Below are 19904 nucleotides of genomic sequence, written 5' to 3'. Positions count from 1 at the left end.
AGGGAAATTTATTGCCCTAAATGCCTATATCAAAAAATAAGAAAGGGCAAAAGTTGAGGAATTAACTATCCACTTGGAAGAACTAGAGAAAGAACAGCAAACTAACCCCAAAGCAAGCAAAAGGAAAGAAATAATGAAGGTTAGAGCAGAAATAAATGAAATTGAGAACATGAAAACAATCGAGAAAATCAACAAAACCAGAAGTTGGTTCTATAAGAAAATCAATAAGATTGATGGGCCCTTAGCAAAGTTGACAAAAAGAAGACAGAGGATACAAATAAATAAAATCAGAAATGAAAGAGGAGACATAACCACTGACACCACAGAAACAAAGGAAATAATGAGATAATACTATGAACAACTTTATGCTAATAAACTAAACAATGTAAATGAAATGAATAACTGTCTAGAAAGTTATACCTTTCTAGAAAGGTATGAACAACCAACATTGACTCGAGAAGAAATAGACGACCTCAACAAACCAGTCAAAAGTAAAGAAACTGAATCAGTCATTAAGGAGCTCCCCAAAAAGAAAAGTCCAGAACCAGATGGCTTCACATGTGAATTCTACCAAACATTCAAGAACAAACTAGTACCAATCCTGCTTAAACTCTTCAAAAAAATTGAAGAGGAGGGAAAGCTACCTAATTCATTCTATGAAGCCAGCATCACCCTCATACCAAAGCCAGACAAAGATATAACAAAAAAAAAGAAAACTACAGACCAATCTCTCTAAAGAATATAGATGCAAAAATCTTCAACAAAATTCTAGCAAATCAAACCCAGAAATGCATTAAAAGAAATATACACCATGACCAAGTAGGATTCATCCCAGGTATGCAAGGATTGTTCAACATAAGAAAATCAGCTAATGTAATACACCATATCAACAAATCAAAGTAGAAAAACCACACAATCATGTCGATTAATGCAGGAAAGGCATTTGACAAAATTCAACATCCTTTCCTGTTGAAAACACTTCAAAGGATAGGAATAGAAGGGAACTTCCTCAAAATGATAAAGGGAATATATGAAAAGCCCACAGCTAACATCATCCTCAATGGGGAAAAACTGAAAACTTTCCCCCTAAGATCAGGAACAAAGCAAGGATGTCCATTATCACCACTATTGTTCAACATTGTGTTGGAAGTTTTAGCCAGAGCAATTGAAATACAAGGCATAAAAATTGGAAAGGAAGAAGTAAAACTCTCACTGTTTGCAGATGATATGATATTATATGTCAAAAAACTCAAAAAATTCACAGAAAACTACTAGAGCTAATAAGTGAGTACTGCAAAGCGGCAGGTTACAAGATCAACACTCAAAAATCTGTAATGTTTCTATGCACTAGTAATGAACAATTTGAGGGGCAAATCAAGGAAAAAATTCCATTTACAATGGCAACCAAAGGAATAAAATATTTATGAATAAACTTAACTAAAGAGACAAAAGACGTATCCAAAGAAAACTACAAGAAATTGTTAAAAGAAATCACAGAAGACCTAAATAAATGGAAAGGCATACTGTGTTCATGGATTTGGAGACTAAATATAGTTAAGATGTCAATTCTACCTAAATTGATTTACAGATTCAATGCAATACCAATGAAAATCCCCCAAAAAATGTACTTTTCAAAAATAGAAAAACCAATAACCAAATTTATCTTGTGGGGCAGAGTGTACTGAATAGCTAAAAGTATCCTGAGAAAGAAAAATGAAATTGGAGGTCTCACACTACTTGACTTTAAGGTGTATTATGAAGCTACAGTCATCAAAATGGCATGGAACTGGCATTAAGATAGATGTACTGACCAATTGAATTGCATACAGTGTTCAGAGATAGACCCTCTCATCTATGGACAATTGATCTTTGATAAGGCAGTCAAGCCAACTCACCTGGAACAGAACAGTTCCTTCAATAAATGGTGCCTAGAATACTGGATATCCATATGCAAAAGAATGAAAGAGGACCCATATCTCACACCCTATACAAAAGTTAACTCAAAATGGATCAAAGACCTAAACATTAGATCTAAGACCATAAAACTGTTAGAAGAAAATGTAGGGAGATATCTTATAAATCTTATAATAGGAGGTGGTTTCCTAGGCCTTGCACCCATAGCACAAGCATTGAGGAAAGAAAGAAAGAAATGGGAACTCCTCAAAAATGAACACTTTGTGCATCAAAGAACTTCATCAAGGAAGAAAAAAAAAGCAGCCTACACAATATTTGGAAATGATATATCAGATAAATGTCTAGTATCCAGAATATATAAAAAAGATTGTTCAGCTCAACAACAAAAAAGACAGACAACCCAATTACAAAATGGACAAAAGACTTGAACAGACACTACTCAGAAGAGGAACTACAAATGGCCAAAAGGCACATGAAGAGATGCTCAACTTTCCTGGCTATTAGGGAAATGCAAACCAAAACCACAGTGAGATATCATCTCACAACCACCAGAATGGCCATTATCAATAAAACAGAAAATGCCAAGTGCTGGAGAGGAGGTGGAGAAAGAGGCATACTTATCCACTGTTGGTGGGAATGTCAAATGATGCAACCACTGTGGAAGGCAGTTTGGCAGGTCCTCAGGAAGCCAAGTATAGAATTGCCATATGACCTGGCAATACAATTGCTAGATATCTACTCAGAAGACATGAGGGCAAGGACAAAACGGACATTTGCATACCAGTGTTTACAGCAACATTATTTACAATTGTGAAGAGATGGAAACAGCCAAAATGTCCATCAACAGATGAGTAGCTAAACAAGCTATGATATATACATATGATGGAATATTATGCAGCTGTAAGACAGAATGAAGTTATGAAGTATGTAACAACATGGGTGGACCTTAAGGACATTATGCTGAGTGAGATTAGCCAGAAACAAAAGGACAAATACTGTATGGTCTCACTGATTTGAACTAATATTAGTGAATAAACTTGGAGGATTTCATTGGTAACAGAGACAATCAGGAGATAGGAATAGGGTAAGATATTGGGTGATTGGAGCAGAAGGGATACAGATTGCGCAACAGGACTGATGGCAAAAAATCAGAAATGGATAGCACAATACTACCTAACTGTAATACAACTGAATGAAGCTGAATGTGACAATGATATATGGAGGAGGGTTGGGGGCACAAATGAAATCAGAAGGAAAGATAGATGATAAAGACTGAGATGGTATAATCCAGGAATGCCTAGAGTATATAATAATAGTAGCTAAATGTGCAAATTTTAAAATGTTTTTGCATGAGGAAGAACACAGGAATATCAATAATGCAGGGTGTGAAAATAGATGGTAATCAATACTTTAAAACATTAACTTATGTGTGAGACTAAAACAAAAAATGTTTATTTGATACAAAATTTTTATTTTAACTAGTGCAGTTCCTAGTGTAACTTATGTGGTCAGCTTAATTGAACACCATAAGTACATGGAACCTTGAGTAGGGCATGAGATTTTGTAGGTGTTTCCAGAGTGACGCCCAATAAATCCCAGAGTGATTTGAACAGTGAGTAAAAAAGTATTTGAAAGTCCCTTTGGGGGAATGGTGAGAAAGGGAGAAATTCAACTCCCCCAAGTGGAGAATTCTTGATATTCTCACAAGCAGTGGGGTCAACCAGAGCAATAGCCTGAGCCCCCAGTCTTGGGGTTTGTTCACATGAAACTTAACCCCACAAAGGATAGGTCAAGCCTACTTAAAATTAGGCCTAAGAGTCACCCCCAAGAGAACCTCTTCTGTTGCTCAGATGTGACATCTGTTTCCAGCCAACACAACAAGCAAACTCACTACCCTCCCCCTGTCTATGTGGGACACGACTCCCAGGGTTGTGGACCTTCCTGCCAATGTGGGACAGAAACCCTAGAATGAGCTGGGACTCAGCATCAAGGGATTGAGAAAATAATCTCAACCAAAAGGGGGAAAAGTGAAATGAGACAAAATAAAGTGTCAATGGCTGAGAGATTCCAAACAGAGTTGAGAGGTTATCCTGGAGATTATTCTTACACATTAAATAGATATCACCTTGTTAATCAAGATGTAATGGAGAGGCTGGAGGGAACTGCCTGAAAATGTAGAGCTGTGTTCTGAAGCTATGTTTCCTGAAGATGATTGTATAATGATATAGCTTTCACAAAATGACTGTGTGATTGTGAAAACCTTGTGTCTGATGCTCCTTTTATGTACCTTATAAACAGATGAGTAAAACATACAGAATAAAAATAAATAATAGTGGGAACAAATGCTAAAATAAATTTAGATTGAAATGCTAGTGATCAATGAAAGGGGGGGTAAAGGGTATTTTTTTCTATTGTCTTTTTCTGAATTGATGCAAATGTTCTAAGAAATTATCATGTTGATGAATATGCAACTATGTGATGATATTGTGAATTACTGATTATATATGAAAAACAGAATGATCAGATGTTAAGAATGTTTGTGCTTGTTTGCTATATCTTTTTAAAAATTAATAAAAAATCATTAAAAAGAAAAAGGCTTTAAACTTTAAAAAAATTTAATGAAGTGAAGGAAAATAAGGCAAAAGAGATGAAGGGTGTAAAGAGGACACTGGGTGACCATATAGAAGAACTTGAAAGCTTGAGAAAACAAATGGTAGAATTTAGGGGAATGAAAGGCACAATAGTAGAGATGAAACACATAATGGAAGAATAAAACAGCAGATATGAAGATGGAGAAAAAAGAATTAGTGAACTAGAGGATGAGGAATCCAACACACAAAAGAACAGATAGGGAAAAGAATGGGAAAATATGAACAAGATCTCAGAGAATTGAATGACAACATGAAGTGCATGAATATACATTTTATGTGTGTCCAGAAAGAGAAGAGAAGGGAAAGGGAGCAGAAAGAATAATGGAGGAAATAATCATTGAAAATTTCCCAAGGCTTATTGAAAGACATAAATGTGCAGAGCTGAGAAGCGCAGCATGCCACAATCAGATCATCAAATTTCAAAGACAAAGAGAGAATTCTGAAAGCAGCAAGAGAAAAGTGATCCATTACACACAAGTGAAGCTTGAGAAGACTATTGTATATTTCTCAGCAGAAACCATGGAGGTAAGAAGATAATGGTATGATATATTTAAGATACTGAAGGAGAAAACCTGTCAACCAATAATTCTATAATCAGCAAAACTGTCCTTCAAAAATGAGGGAGATTTTTTAATATTTTCAGACAAACAGACACTGAGAGATTTGTGAGCAGAAGACCTGCTCTACAAGAAATGCTAAAGGAAGCACTACAGGCAGATAGGAAAAAATAAGAGAGAGAAGATTAGAGAGGATTATAAGCAAAGGTAAACAGAGAGAAAAAGTAAGACATGACATATAAAATCCAAAAGACAAAATGGTAGAAGAAAGTACTGCCTTTACAGTAATAACATTAAATGTTAATGGATTAAATACCCCAATCAAAAAACAGAGTGTCAGAATGGATTATAAAACAGGGCCTGTCTATATGCTGTCTACAAGAGACTCATTTTAGATTCAAGGACAAAAATAGGTTAAAAATGAAAAAGGAAGACTAGGGGTATCTATGATACCAGAAGGAAAAATAGAGGATAAAAACTGGAACTACGTAACTTAACAAAACCTAAAGTGGACAATGATGGTGATTAAATGTACAATTACAAGAAAGTTTTTACATAAGGGAGAACAAATGAAGTCAATGTTGCAAGGTGTTCAAAATGGTATAGTATATGGAAAAGATACAATCAATGCAAACTAGAGTCTATAATTAACAGTAATACTATATGTCTCCATTAATTATAACAAAGGCAGTATACTAAAGCTAAATGTCAATAAAATGGGATATAAGGAAGGTGCATGGAATTATTCTTGTTGTCTCTCTTTTTTATTTTTTTAATCTTCATTTTTTTCTTTTCCTTTACTTCTTTCTTTGCAGAAGAAATGGAAATGTTCTCATTTAGAGTGTGGTGGTGAATGCATATCTATGCGATTATGGTGGGAGCCATTGATTGCTTACTTGGGATGGATTGTATAATGTGTGAATTAGACTGTTTAAAAATAAACAGAAAGATATAAGTACTGGAGCAAAAATGTAGAGAGCTCTACCTGTTCACTGCTGGTAAGGAGGTAGAATGGTGCAGTCCCTCTGGCAGACAGTGTGATGGTTCCACAGGACACTAACTACAAGTGTAATAGTTAGCTTCAGGTGTCAATTTGGCCAAATAATGGTTCCCTGTTGTGTTGCTGTGAACTAAAATAATCAGCATGTGAAATTCCTCTATGGCTGATTGCTCTGTGATTGGCTAAGAGGAGTGACTTCCAAATGAGTGATGTTTAATTCAATCAACCAGAGGTTTAAAAAAGAGAAATCAAAAGTGAGCTCAAAATAGCTCAGCTGAGCCCAGTACAACTCAGCTCAGAGCTCAGAACTGACATAGGCCCAGACATTTGGACATGCAGAAAGGAATCATCCTAGGGAAAGCCATTTGAACCCAGAGGCCATGAGGGAAGACCAGCAGATGTTTCCATGTGCCTTCCCATGTGACAGAGGCAAGCCAGTTGCTGTTCCTCTGAAGAATGTAAATTTGTAACCAAATAAATCCCCTTTATAAAAGTGGGTCCATGGGTGAGGGGGTGCAAGGTTCAGTGGTAGAATTCTTGTCTGCCATGCAGGAGACCTGGGTTCAATTCCCAGTCCTTTCACTTCCCCCAGCCACCCCCCCCCCCAAAAAAAACACAAGCGAAACAAACAAAAAATTCAACAAATGGTGCTACAATAACAGGATACTCACATGGAAAAGTAATGAAATGTGACCCCACCATATGCATGCAAAAAAAAAAGTGGGTCCTTCTCTAGGGTATTACATTCCAGCAGCCTCAGCAAACTAAAACAATAGGGTTGCTATATGATCTTCCCATTATTAAGTATATACTTGGAAGAACTGAAAGCAGGGACACAAATGAACATTTGCACACTGGTGGTTATGGCAGCAGTATTCATGATTGGTGATAGAAGGAGGTGGCCTAAGAGTACATGGATTGATGAATGGAGGGACAAACTGTGGTGTATGGAAGATCGAGTAGCTGCAAGAAAGAATGAAGCTGTGAGGTATGCAATAGATGAACGAACCTTGAGGACATTATGTTGATTGAAACAAGTCAGAAACTAAAAGACAATATTCTAAGTCCTCACTAATATAGACTAACTATAATGCACAAATGGAGAATTGAATTGGAGCACACAGGTTACCAGGCAATAGAACATGGGCAGAGATCAGGCGATTGATGATTGAGGAGTACAGAATGCTCAATAAGCTTATTGTAAGCTCTTACAGAAGTCACATTTATTCCCGAGTTTTAACTGTTACTTCTAAATTCTGAGATGCTGAGCTCTTTGTGTATAAACTAGTTGTTCCCTGGAACTCTGGGTATCTGTGTGACACCTGATAATTAGAGTTAGAGTTCTGCATCTCTGAGAGTCAGCATCACCCCATGTAGTAATGGTTAAAGAAACTGAAAAAGCGATCTGACTTCAATAGAGACACAAATGAATCTGATCTGATTAGGACTAAGATAAATGAGAAAAAATACTGCCAGGATGCAAGATACAAGAAATGGATTGAATTTTACAAAGGGGATTTATTAAGTTATAAGTTTACAGTTCTAAGGCCATAAAAGTGTCCAAATTAAGGCATCAACAAAAGTACGCCTTCACTTTAGAAAGGGTGATCACTTCTAGGGCTTCTCTGTTACATGGGAAGGTGCATGACCATGTCTGCTGTATCTTTGCTCCCCAGTTTCATTGCTTTCAGCTCCTGGCTCCAGTGCCCTCCTCTCAGGGCTTCTGTGGGCCCTCCCTTAGCACCTCTGGGGCAAATTCTGGATTTAATCTCTTAGCTCAGCATCTCCAAAAGTCCATGTCTTGGTTTCATTTCCGTGCTTTCCATGTTGGTTCTGAGCACTCTCTCTCTCTCTCTCTCTCTGTGAGCTCTTTTAAGGACTCCAGTAAACTAATTAAGATTCATCTTGAATGGGCAGGGTCACATCTCCATCTAATCAAATGGTTACACTCATAATGTGGTGGGTCACCTCTCCGTGGAAATAATCTAATCAAAAGATCCCACCCTACAATACGTCTGCCTCCATAAAATTGGATTAGTATTGAAAGAACACGGCTTTTCTGGGGTACATAATGGTTTCAAACCAGCACACAGAGTAAAGGAAGATATGATTGTATTTTAAAACTTCAATTTCTATTTGAGACCAAAAGAAAAGATGTTTATTTTGGTACACATTTTTTATTTTCTGTAGCACACTGTCTAATTTAACTTGTATGTTCAGTTTATTCAAATAATATAATTACATGGAAGCTTGAATAGAGAATGAGGTCTTGTTGTTTTGTACAGGCCAATGTAAAACCCAAAAACATCCTAGAGTAACTTAAGCAGAAAATAAAAAAAGTTTGCAAAGTCCTCTTAAGGGGTTAGGGGAAAAGGTGGAAATATTAAACTTTCCTACCTTGGGAACTCCTGATATTCTCGCAAGCATTAGGAAGTCCCAATTTAATAAGCCAAGCCCTCAACCTTGGGATTTTCCCTTATGAAACTTACTCCTACAAAGGGGAAGCTTAGTCTACTAATAGATATGCCTAAGAGTCACCCCCAAAGAACCTCTTTCGTTGCTCTGATTTGGCCTTTCTCTCTAAACCAATTCTGCAAATAAACTCACTACCCTCCCCCCTATGTGGGACATAAATCCAAGCAATAAGCCTGGCCCTGGCATCATGGGATTGAGAAAGACTTTTTGACCAAAAGGGGGAAGAGAAATGAAACAAAATAATGTTTCAGTGGCCAAGAGATCTCAAACAGAGTCGAGAGGTCATTGTGGAGGCTATTCTTATGTATTATATAAATATTCCTTTTTAGTTTCTAGTATATTAAAATATCTAGGAGGATACTTTAAGCTGTTGAACTGTAATCCAGTAGCTTTTGATTCTTGGTAATTATTGTATAACTACATAGCTTTTATCATGTGACCATGAGATTGTGAAAACCTTGTAACTGACACTCCCTTTATCCAGTGTATGGGCAGATGAGTAAGAAAATAAAAACAAAATAAATAAACAAATAATAGGGGGCAGCTAAGGGGTATGGAATGTTTTGGGTGTTCCAAATAAGGAATATGGAATGTTTTGGGTGTTCATTTTTTTATTTTTATTATTTTCTTAGAGCAATGAAAATGTTCTAAAATTGATTGTGGTGATGAATGCACAAATATATGGTGATACTGTGAGCCATTGATTGTATACTTTGGATGATTTTATGATATATGAATATATCTCAATAAAATTGCATTTTAAAAAGTATGTAATAGAAAAAATAGTATACGATGGAATGAATAGAGAGGACTTCTTGGGAAGGTGGAAGAGTAGGGAGCAACAAGAATCAGTCCTTTTACCAAAACAACTATTAAGGGAGAAAGAACTGTCTGAAACAACTGCGTTAAAATTTCAGAGGCCAGAAGAACACTGTACAACAACCAGTGAAGAGAAGAAGGAAGAGGCTTTAAAAAAAAAAAAACCAGCATAGTAACTGCTGCTGCAGCTGTGAGTTTTACTGTCACAGTAAATGTGGCTGCTGCTGGGAGATACTGGCTGGGCCCTAGTATCTACCACCCACCAAGCAGAAGCAGAGCCTTGTATGACCTGGCCATCAGCCCCACGTCACCAGACTGCAGAGATGAAAAACACAAGGGAGCCAAGGCTCCCCCCAGGGACAAATGTCAGGAATTTGTAGTTCATATTGAGGCCAGACTGAGGATGGAAGGTGTGGGACATAAGAAAGAATAGCAAGCTGAAGATTTCCCAGTACCATTACCAGAAGATGATAGGTAGCTGTACCTGGACCAGAGAGCCAGCCTGGCTCACTAGAAGTTAGTGGAAATAAAGTAAGAAAGAAAGTAGTGGCTCCAGACGTTAGCCTGACACTGGATCCTAGTGATGACTCTGTGCTGTCAGATGATTTACTTGAAAGGGGGAGATGGGCTTAGATGACTTAGAGATGCCATCAGAGAACTATTATGAATTTGAATGGGAAGAGGATTCTCCAAAAGCCAAAACTACTGAAGTAATCAGGAAAGGGTCAACTATTGAATACACAACAGTGAAGGAAAAAGAAGATGGTTGATGCTGGCATATGTTCAGAACTGGAGAACAGAATTGATATGAAGGTAATTGGACCCTATAAAAAAGTTATCAGCCATGGAAGGGATTATCGGGATGGGTTCAATGTCATTGCTGTGTTTGCTGTCTGTTTTGTGCCTGACAGTTGTCAATCTAATGATAGATACCTGATGGACAATGTCTTTAAATACATTACTGGTGCTTTGGATATGTCAGTGGCAGAAAACTTACGTGATAGTTTATTTAAATGATGCAGCGACTCAAAGAAAAATGCCCGGTATGGAATGGCTCAGGAAATGCTATAGCAAAGTTGAGAGAAGGTCACAGAAAAACCTAAAATTTGTAATCATCATATATTCCTTTTGGTTTATTAGAACACTTCTGACTGTTACAAGACCATTTATTAGAGGTGATCAGGAGCTTATGGAAAACAAGACAAACCAAAAACTGAACAGTGAGTTTGGCATCTAGTTTAATCAAGACTGAAGAATGTGCTGATGAAACAATGCTCTTTATTTTTTGCATTTATAATACATTTATTCACCCTTAATTTTAGGTAACCTGTTACAAAGTTGACTTCATTTGCTTCTTAACTGACTTTTGTACAAAGGACTGCTCACTGCTGCAATGGTTTGCAAATCTATTTAATTTAGCTCTTTTATAGCTAATTACATTGTAATCATTTTATATTTTAAATATCCAAGAACCATACATTAGATAAAGCAGTTTTTGCATTTGCTTGTTGAATGATGCCTCCTCTTCAGTAAAATGCTTATATTCATTAATAGTAAAGGAAAGAAATTATATATTTTATGTTTTTGAGCAATATTTTTAATGTATGCCTTCTGAAAGAATATGCAGATAAATAAGACCCTGATTTTGTAAAGTTCACATGTTTTTGTAAATGGCTAAATACATTTCCTGGGTAACTTAGAGAAAGGGACAGCTAAACTCCTGAATACTAAAGATCCTTCTTTTTCATGTATGTAATTTAAGTAGAGTAATACTATCCTAAGTTTTTTTATCATTACATATATTGTTCCTTAATTCAGAAGTGCAAATACAAGTACATAGCACATTTTCTCCTTTTAAACTTAAAGGCAGTTCAAAAAGCCATTTTTGGAATTAGAAAATGTAAGAAACTAGGAATTATGGTGTGTGTATATGTGTGTAAATGGAACATTTTATCTTCTGGTCAAAAGTCAGAACATAATAAAAATCTTAAATTTGTTCATTTGAAATAAGCTATGCATCCAGGGTAGCTCTCCCCTGAATTGACATGACTGCTGTATATTGTAGAGTATATAATGAGCTGTTCAGTCACTACTTTCTCCCATAGAATCAAGGGCCATTTTTAACTGCACTCAATGTGGGCACTTTACCAAAATACTTCCATATTGGTTATTTGTAATTGGTAGATATTTGACATAGACTGGTGAAGGTTTCCACATTTCTGTTTGTCAGTAAATTACATTAATTTTGTGGATCTTGGAGTATGATTAGATTGTGCTCTTTAGGATGACACAGTTAATATAAGCAGATAAACTTGTTTAATTTGGTAAGTACTTTTACTTTACATTAAGCTAAATTGTACTTGTGCCTCCAGAGTTTACCCATAAAATCATCCTAAAATAACAGAATAGTCTAATATTGTGTCATACAATAGTGTGACTCACATACATTTGGTAAAATTAGTATCCTCCAGATTTGGGGAATACCCTATTCTCTTGTCCAACCTCTGAGGTGTTTTACAAGAACAGCCTAAAGTAGCAAAGTCAAAGTGGATGTGAGCTAAGCTTTTAAGATTTATTCTATCCTATCCTGGTTTTTATTATCGTCTTTTTTAACACAAAGTTCCTAACATGAAAGGGAGTTTTCCTTTACTTTTTTGTCCTCATAAGTCATGAACTGGGTCTGCTAACTTAAAACCTCTCCTGTGAGATTCTGAGGAATGCCCAGGATGAAAACTTCCTCAGCAGCCTCCTGCTGTAATGTGGATTCAGCAGCTGTATGTAGATCTTAAACTAATGTCATCGTAGTAAATAAAGCCAAAACCATTATTTCTTGCTCAAATCTCAGAAACATTTTGTGTTAAAGAAATAAACTAACAGTAACAACTTAGACATTACCTCTTAATTCACTGTATGAAGAGTAAGAAAAAAGGATCATATTGAATTTAATTGTGATAAGATTATGTATGTATAGGGCATATTATCTTGGTTAGTGTGGGTCAAGTTTTTTTTTTGGGGGGGGCCAAGTTTTTTAAAACATAGTTTTCCACCATATTAAGTACTTATTTAGTTCTTCAACAAAGAATTATTCAATTCTTTATTGTTTAGTGACTTTTGCCTCTGGAATCATTGTTCCTAATTGTAGATACAACTTATTCCAGAAATGAAAATTTTTTCTAAATATTTTTTATATAGAATTAGTTTACATTCTATTAGAACATTAAAATTCAAAGAGGACAGTGATGTTATAATAATCTTCAGATATAACAAAAGGGACATGTTGTGAATCACTAGATTAAAAGGAAACTGCTTCAACCTATACCTTAAAGGAATGGTATAAGAAAGTCCCCAAAATGAATGTTTCATAACTATAAAATTTTAAATCATAACAAGTAGGCTAGAATAAATAGATTTAATAAGTTTACTATTTGAAATTTGTTACTATGTAACATTCTCCCCAATCATGTAATTTTAATTTTCCATTACTGATTGAGGTGAAAGTACATATATAATTGTATTAACCTACCTTTCTATTGGGGTCATGGATTTTAACTGGTTTAATCTGAGGTATCTAATAGCTATTTTTTATTATACTTGGGATCTGAATGCCCTTTTTTTCTTAAAAATTTTTCACATGAAGTATGAAGTAATTTGGTTCTTTGTCCTGCTTGATCATATTCCTAAGTAGCACCAAAGAAAGACACCATATTGTCCCTACATTTAAACTTAAAAGCTTTAACTCAGAAGTGGGTATGAAGAAATATGATTCTAAAAGGGTCCTGGCAGGGTAATTTGAAAGGAAAATAACTAAGCAGAGGAGTAAGAGAAAGAAAACTATGCAAAAGCAAGGAGTTAGCCATTGTTTATGGTACCACTGAGTTCGCCCAGTGTGTACGGCAGCTGATACTACTGTTTTCTGTATCCAGCAGGAAATCCTTCAGGCTACACACAGAATATGTGAATAGGAGGTATGTGGAGCAACAGGAAAAAAGACTGGCAATACCTGTGACGAGAATGCATATTTTCTTCTTTGTCTCTTCACACAGAAACAAGTTTGAACACAGAGGGTCAGAGTGCTTAGATTAAAGACTGAGTTATTTTTCATATTCCATGGTTGGTTAACCTTAGTGTAGTCTTCCAAAATGGGTATCACTAGTTAGGACACCACATTGAATACTGAAATCACAAGCATTTATCTGTAGCTATAATTTCTTCAGCTGCAATTCCAGAAATTCACAAAGGTAAGGGATCTGCTTTTTGATAGACTTCTTTTAAATGACTGTATGGCCTTACTATTTGATTGCTTTTAGCGCTCAGGGAATTTTGAAAGAGTGTTTGATTTGCTGCAGTAGTGACCTTTTAGATTACTTCAGTTGGTAGATAACTCAGCATTAGGGGTCGGTGAGGTGGCGGCAGCTGGGCAGGAGGCTTCAGGCTTCGGGGACCAGCCACGGCCACTATCCCACTGCAGGTGACAGTCCCATCGTCCAAGAGACGCCTGGGCTCAAGATGGAGAACGCTGCCAGTAGAGGTAACGTTTGCAGATTTTGATGGAGTCCTCTATCATATTTCAAATCCTAATGGAGACAAAACAAAGTGTTGGTCAGTATTTCTTTGAAATTCTATAAGGAACTTCAGGCACATGGTGCCGACGAGTTATTAAAGGAGGGTGCATGGGAGTTTCTTGGTAAATCCAGAATCAGGATACAATGTCTGTTTGCTATATGACCTTGAAAATCTCCCTGCATCCAAAGATTCAACTGCACATCAACCTGGCAGGTTGAAACAAAATTGTTTTGCCTCTGTCTTTAAGAAATACCTCTGGTTCCAAGAAGAGGGCAAGGAAGGTGAGAACAGGACAGTTCTCCATTAAAGGGATGATTATACCATGGCTGTTGAGTCCAAAAAGAACAGAGTCACAGTAGTTTTCAGCACAGTGTTTAAAGAAGATGATGATGTGGTCATTGGAAAGATATTTATGCAGGAGTTCGAAGAAAGATGTAGAGTCAGTCACACAGCCCCACAGGTCCTGTTCAGGCACAGGGAACCACCTCTGGAGCTGAAAGATGCAGATGTGGCTGTGGGAGACAACATTGGCTGCATGACCTTCGTGTTGTTCGCTGGCCACACCAACACCGGTGCCAGAGGCAACACCATCAACCCGATCCACATGTTTTGAGCCTACCTGCACTACCACATCATGGGCTCTAAGGCCTATATATGTTCACGCACGGATGCGGGCAAAAACATCTGACTTCCTTAAGGTGCTAAACCATGCACGCCCAGATGCTGAGGAAAGAGAAATGAAAACAATGATGGGGAAGATGCTTTCATCCCTCTAATGCTCGGGCATGGAAGGAGGAAGTAGTTGGCAGCTGAAGGCTGGAACATTTGCTACTAGATTACTATTTAGCTTTTAACCTTGCACCTTGCACCTCTTCAGGTTCTTAAGAGATTCTCCGTTTTGGTTCCATTTTGTACATATTTGGAAAATAATCTTCAGAAACAAGTTGTGCTTGCAAGGACTTCATAGTTCCCAAGAATTAAAAAAATAAATAAATGCAAAGAATAATTCCACTTGAAAAATGAATTATCATCAGGACATATTGGGTAGAGCAGCACAGCATTCTGTCACTTGAAGGAATTAGAGATCAACTACACCATTCTGTTTTGTTTTCATGCCTGCTTTTTCCCATCCTGCATGGTTATGTGAGAAATGAATCACAAAACATATTTGAAAGGGATGAGGTAGATAAAGAAAGTAATGTCATTATGTTAGGCCAAGCAACTATTCTGTTAAAGAATTTATCTTGTCATAGGGAATGTGAACTGTGTAGTTCGAGTTGCTGGGAGGGTGAGTCAAAAACTTAAAAACTTGACTAGGTAGGCCAACTGGTGAGGGAAGTTGAGGATGGAGTTATCTACTCTGTGTTCTAAGCTAATTCAGAAGAATTACCTGAGGGAGTCCTTCCTCTCCCTTCCCCTCTTCCAGATTCTGTATGAATTAGAATCAGGTAAGTGATGAAGCCCAATAATGTAACTTTCCTTCAAAGTTCTAAATGGTCATTGAAAATAGAGTAGTGTGTTCAATACAGAGTTTGAACAGAACTGTTAGTCTGTTGCAACTATATATGCAATTGATCTTCTACTTAATTTCTTAGGTTTTGAGAACTAAATAAAAAGTGCTATGGAAAGTTTACATACAGCACTTAACAACTCAAGCACTAGATAAAAAATCAAGAGTTTAGTGCTTTCAAATTAATAAAGAATAATATTAAGTGGTTTGTTTCAGATAGCTGCTCGATTTAAGATATTCTAAAAGAGGTTAAAACGTTTGCATTTTACTAGTGGTCAATGAGAGGGAGGTGTAAGGGTATGGGATGTATGCGTTTTTCTTTTTTTATTTCTTTTTCCGGAGTGATGCAAATGTTCTAAAAAATGATCACAGGGATGAATACACAACTATGTGATGATATTGTGAGTTATTGATTATACACCCTGCATGGAACATTTGTATGTTAAGAATGTTCATGTTTGTATGTTGTTTTTATTTTTTATTTTATTATTATTATTTTTGCATGGGCAGGCACCGGGAATGTTGTTTTTATTTGACAATACAAAATAAATTGAGTTTTAAAAACAAACAAAAAAAAACAACGTTTGCATTTTGAGATTTTTAGGCATTTTCACATTCATTTTGGCTAAGGAAGTACTTGGAAAATAACGTTGACAATTAGCTACCCCAGTGCATTTTTTATATGCAGATATCTTGAAGTTATATCACTTGCTTAATTGTTTATTTACCTAAACCTAGCTAGTAAATATCGGTGGTGGTTAGGGCCTTTGACTCCACAGCATTTGGGGTACCATTTCCATATAGCCCAATTCAGAGTTTGTTAGACACTATCACACTTTGGTATTTATTTCAAAAATGTTTTTGTTACCGTGAGTCCACCGGCTGTCATTTAAACAAAATTAATTTACTGTGGTCATTTTTTCAGCTATTGAGATGCTGTTGCTGAACCTAGAATTGTCATTTTACCGTGTGAAAAGCTCAATTCTGATAACTGTGTGTACAAGATAATGATGTGGTCCTATAAGAAATACTAGGGTCAGTCTTGATTTTCCAAGAAAATGTAATATGTTATTTCCCTTTGACTTATTAGATATACAATCATTTGTGTCCTGATTTGTTGCACATCACATCTTTGCAACATTAATGAATTTAAATAAATTAATTGAAAAAAAATTTTTTAAAGTATGATACTGACATCAATGGAATTAAATTGAGAGTTCAGACATTAACCTTCACATTTATGGTCAATTGACTTCTGACAAGGAGACATAGTCCACTCAATTGGGAAAGAAGTGTCTCTTCATTAAATAATGTTTGGAAAACTGGTGTCCATTTGCAAGAGAATGAAGGTTGACCACTACCTCCCACCATATAGAAAAATTAACTCAAAATTCATCAAAGCTATCAGAAGAAAATGTAGGGAAGCATCTTTAGGCCCTTGTGTTGTGTTATGGTATTTTAGACTTTACACCCAAAGCACAAGCAACTAAAGAAAAAATAGATAAATGGGATCTCATCAAAATTAAAAATGTTTGTGTATCAAAGGATTTTATCATGAAAGTAAAGTAAGAATCTACACAATGCGAGAAAACATTTGTAAACCACATATCCAATAAGAGTTTAATATCTAGATACATAAAGAAATTCTGCATCTCAACTGCAAAAAAGACAAACAACCCAATTTTTCAAATGAGCAAAAGACTTGAAAAGACATTTCTACATAAGAGATATACAAATGGATAAAAAGCACATGAAAAAATGATCTACATCATTGGTCATTCTTGAAATGCAAATCAAACCACAATGAGATAGCATTTCACTCTCATTAGAGTGGCTAATATAAAAAAAAAAAAAACAGAAAGTTACAAGTTTTCAGAAGGACATGGAGAAATAGGAATACCCGTTCATTGTTGGTGGCAATGTAAAATGGTGCAGCTGTTGTGAAAGACAGTTTAGAAGTTCCTCAGAAAGTTACATGTAGAATTACTACAGGAATACACCAGTGATATTGAGGGTTCGCTGCCAGACCACCACAATAAAGCAAATATTGCCATAAAGTGAATCACATAAATTTTGGGGTTTACCTGTTTATATAAGCATTATGTTTACACTATGTGATAGTCTATTAAGCATGCAATAACATTATGTCTAAAAAAAGACCATATACATACCTTAATTTAAATGTGATACAGAGACAAAGTGAGCATTTGTTATTGGAAAAATGGCACTGATAGACTTATGCAACAAAGAGTTACCACAAACCTTCAATTTGTGAAAAGTGCAATATCTGTGAAGGATAATAAAGCAAAGAGCAATCAAATGAATCATGCCCAACAATCCCACTTCTAGGTTTATGCCCAAAAGAATTGAGAGCAGGGACTCAAATACATATTTTCCCACCAATGTTTATACTGGCATTTTTCAGAATTGCTGAAGGTGGAAGCAACCCAAGTGTCCATCAACTGAGGAATACATAAACAAAATGTAATATAAGCACACAGTGAAATATTATTCAGTCATAAAAAGGAATGACGTGACAAGCTGGCTGTTTGGATAATTTCCAAAATGAGGTTGCTGCAGCAAAAAGTGTATTACATTAGGATATAAATTTGCTGCTGGAAATGGAAGTCCAATAATTTTAGAAAGCATACTATGTGGGCATGAGCCAAGCACCATGTGAAGACTCATTTGGACATTCCAGAGGTCAGCATGATACTGCAAAGGAAGCAATAAGACAATGTCAAACTCTGCTAGTTTTAAATCTATGTTACAAAAAGAAATAGAACAGTCAAGGGGTGTTGATGTCTGAGCGACAGATGGCAGAGCAGGTGAAGAAGGTGAACCCAATTGTGTCCTCATTCAAGGATGGCTGTGGGACAGATCTTCTACCTTCTACACAAAGTCCCACTGTGGCATTTAGAGGGCTCTGTCCAACAGATGCAGCAGAAGAAAAACAGAGGCAGGTACCTCAGTCCTCTAAGAGGACAGCAGTATCAACCTGGCAGCCAGGGAGTGGCTCCAAGATGGGCGTTGCATGGAGCCTGAGGAGTTCTGATGGGACTGATCCTTTCACACACCCCTTGTCTTCATCCTCCCCACCCAGAAGCTGGATGAATGCAAGCCTCCAGATAACTGCTTGGAGCCCAAAGAGCCTGTGTTCAGCGATGAGATGTGTGATGTCTGTGAGGTCTGGACCCCTGAGAGCCTCTTCCTATGTAGGGTCTGCACCAGAGTTTTCCATGATGATTGCTTACATCATGGGTTACGTACAAGGAGACAGTGCAGCAGAGGGACAAAGATGGCCCACATGGAAACAACCTGGAGCTGCCATTACTGTGTGAGCCAGGACTGCAAGGAAAAGGAGACTGCTCCTGCTCAGCAGGATCTTGGTACTTTTTACTGGAGGTCTAATCTTGGAGCACATGTTTTGAAGCAGTGGCAGACAGAGTTTTCTAATAGTAAAGACAAAACTCCTAAAGTTAGGACAATGTTTCTCAACCTTAACACTATTGAGTTTTTGGACCAGATAATCTCTGTTGTGGGCATTATATACATTGCAAGATATTTAGCAGCTTTCCTTGCCCCTGCCCACTAAATGCCAGAAGTACCCCACCCCCAGTGTAACAAACAACCAAAAATGTTTCAAGAGGAAAAATCACCCCCGGTTGAGAACCTCTGAGCTAGAGGATTGAATGGATAGGATGAAGCCTCATTACTCAAAATTAATTCTACATGGAGTAGTGCTTCCTGTAATTGTCATTCATTATTTTCATCTAAGAAACTAACCTGAAATCCTCACCAGCTTACCTCCAATATGGAGAGATTCTATCATGGGACAGATTCTATCACAGAAAAAGTTCCTAGTTCTGAGATCATGGCTTGGCCTACCACTTGACTCTAAAGAATATTTGTTCTTCATCTCTGAAATGTGCATTAGATAACAAAATTTTATTGATTCAAAGCTTTGCAAATTATATATAAATTCCTTTCTACTTAAAAAAAAGGAATGAGGTTCTGATAACATGTGACAATGTGGATGAAACTGAAAGACATCATGTTGAATGAAATAAGCCAGGCACAAAAGGATAAATATTGTATTATTGTATTATTTTGCTGATATGAAATAATTAGAATAAACAAACACATAGACTTGGCATCTAGAATACAGGTTACCAGGGGTCAGTGTGGGAATAGGATATAGGGAATTAAAGAAAAGAGTTTCTATTTGGGATAATGGAAATGTTTTCTAATGGATAGTGGTGATGGTAGCACAACCCTGTGAATGCAATTAACAGCACTGAATTATATTTTTGAATGTGGTTAAAAGGGTAAATTTTAGGTTGCATGTAATTTACTAGAATAAAAATATTCTTAAAAACCCATGGGCTAAGGCATGTCTATATCATTTGGCTGAA

The 19904-nt window shown here is 36.5% G+C and overlaps 2 pseudogenes; both read left to right on the top strand.

Moving 5' to 3' along the window:
* Positions 1–9819: 9819 nt before the first annotated feature.
* On the top strand, positions 9820–10640 carry LOC143687962 (BCL2/adenovirus E1B 19 kDa protein-interacting protein 2-like; annotated as a pseudogene).
* A 2525-nt stretch (positions 10641–13165) lies between these two features.
* Positions 13166–14755, top strand: LOC143682651 (actin-related protein 2/3 complex subunit 2 pseudogene; annotated as a pseudogene).
* Positions 14756–19904: the final 5149 nt, after the last annotated feature.

The sequence above is a fragment of the Tamandua tetradactyla genome, chromosome 1, assembly GCF_023851605.1.
Source record: "Tamandua tetradactyla isolate mTamTet1 chromosome 1, mTamTet1.pri, whole genome shotgun sequence".
NCBI lineage: Eukaryota > Metazoa > Chordata > Mammalia > Pilosa > Myrmecophagidae > Tamandua > Tamandua tetradactyla.
This window is presented reverse-complemented; position numbering and strand designations above follow the sequence as displayed.